A 9,707-nucleotide genomic window follows, 5' to 3' on the forward strand; every position below is an offset into this window, starting at 1 on the left:
CTTGTATTCTGTTGGTGAAGCTTGTATCTACAGCTCCTTGTTTCTTCTTTTGATTTTCTATATCCAGGGTTGTTTCCATGTGTTCTTTCTTGATTGCTTCTATTTCCATTTTTAATTCCTTCAACTGTTTGATTGTGTTTTCCTGGAATTCTTTCAGGGATTTTTGTGTCTCCTCTCTATGGGTTTCTACTTGTTTATTTATGTTTTCCTGGAATTCTTTCAGGCATTTTTGCGATTCCTCTCTGTAGGCTTCTACTTGTTCTCTAATGGAGTTCTTCACGTCTTTCTTGAAGTCCTCCAGCATCATGATCAAATATGATTTTGAAACTAGATCTTGCTTTTCTGGTGTGTTTGGATATTCCATGTTTATTTTGGTGGGAGAATTGGGCTCCAATGATGCCATGTAGTCTTCGTTTCTGTTGCTTGGGTTCCTGTGCTTGCCTCTCGCCATCAGATTATCTCTAGTGTTACTTTGTTTTGCTATTTCTGACAGTGGCTAGACTGTCCTATAAGCCTGTGTGTCAGGAGTGCTGTAGACCTGTTTTCCTGTTTTCTTTCAGCCAGTTATGGGGACAGAGTGTTCTGCTTTTGGGCGTATAGTTTTTCCTCTCTACAGGTCTTCAGCTGTTCCTGTGGGCCTGTGTCTTGAGTTCACCAGGCAGGTCACCCGAAGCAGAAAAGTTGGTCCTACCTGTGGTCCCGAGGCCCAAGTTTGCTCACGGGGCGCTGCCCACGAGCTCTCTGTGGCGGCAGCAACCAGGAAGATATGTGCCGCCCTTTCCGGGAGCCTCCGTGCACTAGGGTTCCAGATGGGGTTTGGTGTTCTCCTCTGGCGTCCGAGATGTTTGTGCAGAGTGCAGTCTCTTCTGGTTTCCTAGGCATGTCTGCCTCTCCGTAGGTCTAGCTCTCCCTCCCACGGGATTTGGGTGCAGAGAACTGTCTATCTAGTCTGTTTCCTTCAGGTTCCGGCGGTGTCTCAGGCGCAGAGGTCCTGCCGCTCCTGGGCCCTCCCCTACGGGAACCCAGAGGCCTTATACAGTTTCCTCTTGGGCCAGGGATGTGGGCAGGGGTGGGCAGTGTTGGTGGTCTCCTCCGCTCTGCAGCCTCAGGAGTGCCCACCTGACCAGGCGGTGAGGTCTCTCTCCCAAGGGCTTGGGAGCAGAGAGCTGCTGTGGGCCGGGATCCGAGGGTGTGGGACTTCCGGTAAACACAGGAAGTGCCCAGTCCCAGAGGAATTTTGCCTCTGTGTGTCCTGAGTTCACCAGGCAGGCCTCTTGCAGGGGAAAAGTTGGTCCTACCTGAGGTTCCGAGGCTCAAGTGTGCTCATGGGGTACTGCCCAAGTCCTCTCCGCGGCGGCAGCAACCGGGAAGATCTGCGCCGCTCTTTCCGGGAGCCTCCGTGCACCAGGGTTCCAGACGGCGTTTGGTGCTTTCCTCTGACGTCTGGATGTGCGCAGAGTGCAGTCTCCTCTGGTTTCCCAGGCGTGTCTGCCTCTCTGTAGGTTCAGCTCTCCCTCCCACGGGATTTGGGTGCAGAGAACTGTTTATCCGGTCTGTTTCCTTCAGGTTCCGGCGGTGTCTCAGGCGCAGGGGTCCTGCCGCTCCTGGGCCCTCCCCTACGGGAACCCAGAGGCCCTACACAGTTTCCTCTTGGGCCAGGGATGTGGGCAGGGGTGGGCAGTGTTGGTGGTCTCCTCCGCTCCGCAGCCTCAGGAGTGCCCACCTGACCAGGCGGTGAGGTCTCTCTCCCACGGGGTTTGGGAGCAGAGAGCTGCTGCGGGCCGGGATCCGCGGGTGTGGGACTTTATTGATATCTTAAGGAGGAAGCATTTATTCACTTTTGTGTACTGAACCATCTCTGCATCTCTTGGATAAAGCCTACTTGTTCATGTAGATGATCTTTTCAGTGTGTTCTTGGAATCAGTTTGCAAAGTTTTTTTTTGTTGTTGTTGTTGTTTTTAATTTTTTACATCTATGTTCATAATAGATATTGGTCTGTAATTTTCTTTGTTAAGTATGTGGTAGCAGAGTAACTGGGGACTCATAAAAATGAATTGGTCAATGTTCCTTCTGTTTCTATATTGTGGAATAATTTGAAGAGTATTGGTGTTAACTCTGCTTTTAAAATCTGGTTGAAGTCTGTACTAAAGTCATCTGTCCCTGTGCAATTTTGTTTGGGAGAAATTTAACCACTGCTTGTACTTCACTAGGAGTTATAGGTTTATTTAATAGTTTATCTGATCTTGGTTTGATTTTGGCAAAGTGGTGACTATCACGATAATTATTCATTTCTTTTAGATTTTCCAATGTTGTGGAGTACAAATTTTTAAACCATGTCCTATGATTCTCTGGATTTTCTCGGCATCATCAATTGTGTCTACATGGCATTGCTACAAGAGGGTACACCATCACTGATCTGCAGAAAATCTGTTCTATAGCGTAGGCTAATGCCCAGGAATTATTAGACTATTTAATAATGACAGAAAAGGCATACCAACAACAAGAATCAATCCTGAGATGAGATTTCTGAAGGCCCTTAAATTCAGTTTACCCAACACAGTCATGCAGAACTTGTTAGTTTTAGCCTCTCCTAGATGGCTTTTGACATTTTGTTATATTTACACTTTGTATTTTTCTTTTTTTTCTAGTTATTCACTTTAGTCCTCAGTTTGATTATTTCTTACCATCTACTACTGTTGGGTGTGATTTCTTCTTTTTGTTCTAGAGTTTTCAGGTGTGCTGCTAAGTTTCTAGTATGAGATCACTACATTTTTTTTTTTTTTTGTAAATATAGTCACTATGACTTGCCTCTTAGAATCATTTTTAGTGTACCATAAGTCTGGATTATGCTATGTATTCATTTTCATTGAATTGTATAAATTCTTTCTGGTTTTGTCTTGACTCATTTTCATTCAGTAGAGAGTTAATTTCCATGATTTTGTAATTTTTCTATCGTTTTTTACTGTCGATATCCAGTTTTAATTTGTAGTACTATGATAGTTTGCAGGAGTTATTTCAGTTTTCTTGTATTTCTTGGACTTGCTTTGTGACCGAGCATGTGGTTAGTTTTGGAAAAAAGTTCCATGAGGTATATAGAAAAAGGTATATATTTGTTCATGTTTGGGTGAAACATTCTGAAAATACCTATTAGGGCCATTTTGTTTATAACATCTGTTATGTTACTCTGTTTAGTTTTTGTCTTAATAGTCCATTCATTGGTGACAGTGAGGTATTGAAGTCTCCCATGATCAGTGTGTGAGGGTCAATATGTGAATTAAGCTGCAGTAGTGAGTTTTGGGGGGTTTTGATTTTTGTTTTTCAAACTTGGGTACCCTTATGTTTAAGGCATAAATGTTAAGAATTGAAATGTCATCTTGGTAAATTTTTTTCTTTGATGAGTTTGTAGTGTAGCCTCCCCATATCATTTGATTAGTTTAGTTTGAAATCTATTTTATTTTATATTTAAAAGGCTACACCAGCTTGCTTCATAGGTCCATTTGGGGTTGGAGGGGGAGAATTTTTAACTCTTCACCCAGAGGTAATATGTCTTTCCTTGGTGTTGGAGTGTGTTTCTTGTATGTATCAGAAGGATGGATCCTCTTTTGGCATCTATTCTCCTTACTCTGTGTTTTTATTGGGGAATTGATACCACTGATACTGAGAGATATCAATGACTAATGATTATCAATTCCTGTTATTTTATTGTTGGTGGTGATGGTATGCATGTGTTTCTCATCTTTATTTTGATGGTATGAGATTACTTATTTCCTGTGTTTTCATGGGTGTCGTTAACCTTCTTAGGTTAGAGTTTTCATCTACTACCTTCTGTAGGACTGGATTTGTAGGTAGATATTGCTTAAATTTGACTTTACTATGTAAAATCTTATTTTCTCCATCTATAGTAATTGAATGTTTTGCTGGATATAAGTTTGGACTGGTATCTGTGGTCCCTTAGAATCTGCAGCCTTTATCTTCAGGCCCTTCTGGTTTTTAGTCTTTGATGAGAAGTCAAATGTAATTCCTATAGGTCTGCCTGTATACAGTACTTGATCATTTTCCTTTGTATCTTTTCACTTTTCTTTTGTTCTGTATACTTAATGTTTTAATACTATGTGTTGACTGGGTTCTCTTTTATGATCGACTCTATTGTTCTGTATGCTTCTTGTAGATTTATAGTTATCTCTATGATTTTGTTGAAAATATTTCTTGGCCTTTTAACTGGAATTCTTCTCCTTCCTCTATTCCTATTATTCACAGGTTTGGTATTTTCATAGTATCCGAGATTTTGAAGTCCACATGAGCTTTATAGTTCATCATATTTACCACAAATGGTCTCAGTATCCAGAACATTTGATAGGGTATCTCCATAATTTGTTCAGTTGGCTTAACTCAGTTGGGCAGATATGGCCATTTAAAACAATAATAGTCACTTATCTGGTCTGATCCAACAGCTCCCTGTACCCAAATCCCATGGGGGAGAGAGCTGAACACTCAGAAGTACGAACAATCCTGAGACCACAAGACAGTCTGCCATTTCTGCCCACCTCTCCCACATCCCTGGCCCAAGAGGAAACTGCATAGTGCCTCTGGATATAGGAATATAGGAGCAGTCAGCTGCAGGAACCTGCTGGGTCCAGCCTGAACCTGGAACTGAACTGAGTGGGTCACACAGCTCTCTGCACCCAAATCCCATGGAGCAGAGAGCTGAACCTTTGAGAAGTGTGGAAAGTCCTGAGAACTCAGAGACTACTCTCTGCCCACATTCCTGACCCAAGAGGAAATCACCTCGTGCCATCTCTGTCCCCTGAGCACAGGGACCTAGGAGCAGTCAGGGGCAGGACCACTCGGGTTTCTGTCTACACAGAGAGCTGAAAGTCAGTCGTCAGGAGCATTCACATACCTGAGAGCAGAGGTAAGACCAACTTTTCTGCTCCAAGTGACCTGCCTGGTGGACTCAGGCCATTTTTACTATATTAATTCTGCCAATCCGTGAGCATGAGAGGTCTTTCCATCTTCTGAGATCTTCAATTTCTTTCTTCAGAGACTTGACGTTCTTGTCATACAGATCTTTCACTTGCTTGGTTAGAGTCACACTGAGGTATTTTATATTATTTGAGACTATTGTGAAGGGTATCATTTCCCTAATTTCTTTCTCAACCTGTTTATCCTTTGAGTAGAGGAAGGCTACTGATTTGTTTGAGTTAATTTTATAACCAGCCACTTTGCTGAAGTTGTTTATCAGGCTTAGTAGTTCTCTGATGGAACTTAAATATATCATATCATCTGCAAGTTGTGTTATTTTGACTTCTTCCTTCCCAATCTGTATCACTTTGACCTTCTTTCATTGTCTGATTGCTCTGGCTTTTGACTTTGAGTCTTTGTTGTACTAGGAGGACTTTGAGTACTATGTTAAGTAGGGAGAGAGCAGGTAGCCTTGTCTAGTCCCTGATTTTAATGGGATTGCTTCAAGTTTCTCTCATTAAAAATTAAGTTAATTCTCTCATTAACATTTAGTTTAATGTTAGCCACTGGTTTGCTGTATATTGCTTTACTACATTTAGGTATGGGCCTTGAATTCCTGATCTTTCCAGGACTTTTATCATGAAGGGGTGTTGAATTTTTGTCAAATACTTTCTCAGCATCAATGAAATGATCATGTGGTGTTTTTGAGTTTGTAGATTACATTGATGGATTTCCATATATTGAACCATCCCTGCATCCCTGGGATGAAGCCTACTTGGTCATGATGGATGATCATTTTGATGTGTTTTTGGATTCGGTTTGTGAAAATTTTATTGAGTATTTTTGTCGATATTCATAAGGGAAGTTGGTCTGAAGTTCTCTTTTTCTGTTGGGTCTTTGTGTGGTTTAGGTAAAGCGTAATTGTGGCTTCATAGAAGGAATTTGGTAGTGCTCCATCTGTGGGAAACTGGGAAAGGGAATAACATTTGAAATGTAAATTTTAAAAATCCAATAAAAGAAAAAAATAGTGAGGACTGTGTCATCAATAATCTTTCATGTTTAAGTTAGAAATAACTAGAAAAGTACAGCTGTAATTAGAGATGATGGCTCAATTTTCATAAGTTCTAAGGTTTTAATTTGTGTACATTGCTTAATCAAAATATCTTTTAAAAAGCGTAAGCACAAAAGACAAATAGAACTTTGCTAAACTTTGCACTTCTAAGATGATATTGTTTAGTGACAAAATGCTGTTTTCAATAACCAAGAACCCTGTGAAAGTGGCATTAGGGCCAGTGAGATGGCTCAACAGGGTAAAGGTGATTGCTGTGCAAGCCTGGTAAGCCTAGTTCAATCCAGAGCCAGTGAAAACAGTGCCATTGTAAGCTAAAACACAGACACTTTCCATCACTGTGAAATCCAAATAATAAATTTAAATTATTATCACCCCAAGTGGTAAACTTTATTCCAAGGTGCCAAGATCTCTACCTGAGGCTCCCCAACTCCTTTTCTGCATCCTAAATAGGAATAGGGAATTTCTGGTGCATCCATACAGGACATTAGCATGACAATGGAGAAGCACATAAGAAAGTGCTTTCTGGGATTTACAAGAAAAGAACTTTTCTCTCACTTGTAACCTAAAAGATTGAATTATATGCCTCCCTTACGGTAACCACACTGCAGACTGCGGATGAGAGCCTATTGCCTATGGATATAGAAATTGTGTTAACTTCTTTTTCAGCAGGACTAATAAAGAGATGTAGCAAGACTTTAAAACTAAAACTTTGGAAAAAAAGACATAATCTATGTAAATTTTTAAAATCAAATCGCCATCTTCGTAATTTACAAAGTGAACATAAAGAGAGTCTGGCACTGCCTCATTCATTAAAAGAATAAATAGGCAGCAGCTCTCTGCTCCCAGACCCAGTGAGAGAGAGACCCAACCGCCTGGTCAGGTGGGCACTCCTGAGGCTGCAGAGCGGAAGAGACCACCAACTCTGCTCACCCCTGCCCACATCCCTGGCCCAAGAGGAAACTGTATAAGGCCTCTGGGCTCCCGTGGGGAAGGGCCCAGGAGCGGCAGGACCCCTGTGCCTGAGACACCACCGGAACCTGAAAGAAACAGACCGGATAAACAGTTCTCTGCACCCAAATCCCGTGGGAGGGAGAGCTAAACCTTCAGAGAGGCAGACAAGCCTGGGAAACTAGAAGTGACTGCTCCCTGCACACACATCTCGGACGCCAGAGGAAAAAGCCAAAGACCATCTGGAACCCTGGTGCACTGAAGTTCCCGGAAGGGGCGGCACAGGTCTTCCTGGTTGCTGCCGCTGCAGAGAGCCCGTGGGCAGCACCCCACGAGCGAACCTGAACCTCGGGACCACAGGTAAGACCAAATTTTCTGCTGCAAGAAAGCTGCCTGGTGAACTCAAGACACAGGCCCACAGGAACAGCTGAAGACCTGTAGAGAGGAAAAACTACACGCCAGAAAGCAGAACACTCTGTCCCCATAACTGACTGAAAGAGAGGAAAACAGGTCTACAGCACTCCTGTCACACAGGCTTATAGGACAGTCTAGCCACTGTCAGAAATAGCAGAACAAAGTAACACTAGAGATAATCTGATGGCGAGAGGCAAGCGCAGGAACCCAAGCAACAGAAACCAAGACTACATGCCATCATCGGAGCCCAATTCTCCCACCAAAACAAACATGGAATATCCAAACACACCAGAAAAGCAAGATCTAGTTACAAAGTCATATTTGATCATGATGCTGGAGGACTTCAAGAAAGACATGAACACACTTAGGGAAGCACAGGAAAACATTAATAAACAAGTAAAAGCCTACAGAGAGGAATCACAAAAATCCCTGAAAGAATTCCAGGAAAACACAATCAAACAGTTGAAAGAATTAAAAATGGAAATAGAAGCAATCAAGAAAGAACACATGGAAACAACCCTGGATATAGAAAACCAAAAGAAGAGACAAGGAGCTGTAGATACAAGCCTCACCAACAGAATTCAAGAGATGGAAGAGAGAATCTCAGGAGCAGAAGATTCCACAGAAATCATTGACTCAACTGTCAAAGATAATGTAAAGCGGAAAAAGCTACTGGTCCAAAAAATACAGGAAATCCAGGACTCAATGAGAAGATCAAACCTAAGGATAATAGGTATAGAAGAGAGTGAAGACTCCCAGCTCAAAGGACCAGTAAATATCTTCAACAAAATCATAGAAGAAAACTTCCCTAACCTAAAAAAAGAGATACCCATAGACATACAAGAAGCCTACAGAACTCCAAATAGATTGGACCAGAAAAGAAACACCTCCCGTCACATAATTGTCAAAACACCAAACTCACAAAATAAAGAAAGAATATTAAAAGCAGTAAGGGAAAAAGGTCAAGTAACATATAAAGGGAGACCTATCAGAATCACACCAGACTTCTCGCCAGAAACTATGAAGGCCAGAAGATCCTGGACTGATGTCATACAGACCCTAAGAGAACACAAATGCCAGCCCAGGTTACTGTATCCAGCAAAACTCTCAATTAACATTGATGGAGAAACCAAGATATTCCATGACAAAACCAAATTTACCCAATATCTTTCTACAAATCCAGCACTACAAAGGATAATAAATGGTAAAGCCCAACATAAGGAGGCAAGCTATACCCTAGAAGAAGCAAGAAACTAATCGTCTTGGCAACAAAACAAAGAGAATGAAAGCACACAAACATAACCTCACATCCAAATATGAATATAACGGGAAGCAATAATCACTATTCCTTAATATCTCTCAACATCAATGGCCTCAACTCCCCAACAAAAAGACATAGATTAACAAACTGGATACGCAACGAGGACCCTGCATTCTGCTGCCTACAGGAAACACACCTCAGAGACAAAGACAGACATTACCTCAGAGTGAAAGGCTGGAACACAATTTTCCAAGCAAATGGTCAGAAGAAGCAAGCTGGAGTAGCCATTCTAATATCAAATAAAATCAATTTCCAACTAAAAGTCATCAAAAAAGATAAGGAAGGACACTTCATATTCATCAAAGGAAAAATCCACCAAGATGAACTCTCAATCCTAAATATCTATGCCCCAAATACAAGGGCACCTACATACGTAAAAGAAACCTTACTAAAGCTCAAAACACACATTGCACCTCACACAATAATAGTGGGAGACTTCAACACCCCACTCTCATCAATGGACAGATCATGGAAACAGAAATTAAACAGTGATGTCGACAGACTAAGAGAAGACATGAGCCAAATGGACTTAACGGATATTTATAGAACATTCTATCCTAAAGCAAAAGGATATACCTTCTTCTCAGCTCCTCATGGTACTTTCTCCAAAATTGACCATATAATTGGTCAAAAAACGGGCCTCAACAGGTACAGAAAGATAGAGATAATCCCATGCATGCTATCGGACCACCACGGCCTAAAACTGGTCTTCAATAACAATAAGGGAAGAATGCCCACATATACGTGGAAATTGAACAATGCTCTACTCAATGATAACCTGGTCAAGGAAGAAATGAAGAAAGAAATTAAAAACTTTTTAGAATTTAATGAAAATGAAGATACAACATACCCAAACTTATGGGACACAATGAAAGCTGTGCTAAGAGGAAAACTCATAGCGCTGAGTGGCTGCAGAAAGAAACAGGAAAGAGCATATGTCAGCAGCTTGACAGCACACCTAAAAGCTCTAGAACAAAAAGAAGCAAGTAC

Source organism: Rattus norvegicus, chromosome 13 (genome assembly GCF_036323735.1).
Source record: "Rattus norvegicus strain BN/NHsdMcwi chromosome 13, GRCr8, whole genome shotgun sequence".
In the NCBI taxonomy this organism is placed as follows: Eukaryota; Metazoa; Chordata; class Mammalia; order Rodentia; family Muridae; genus Rattus; species Rattus norvegicus.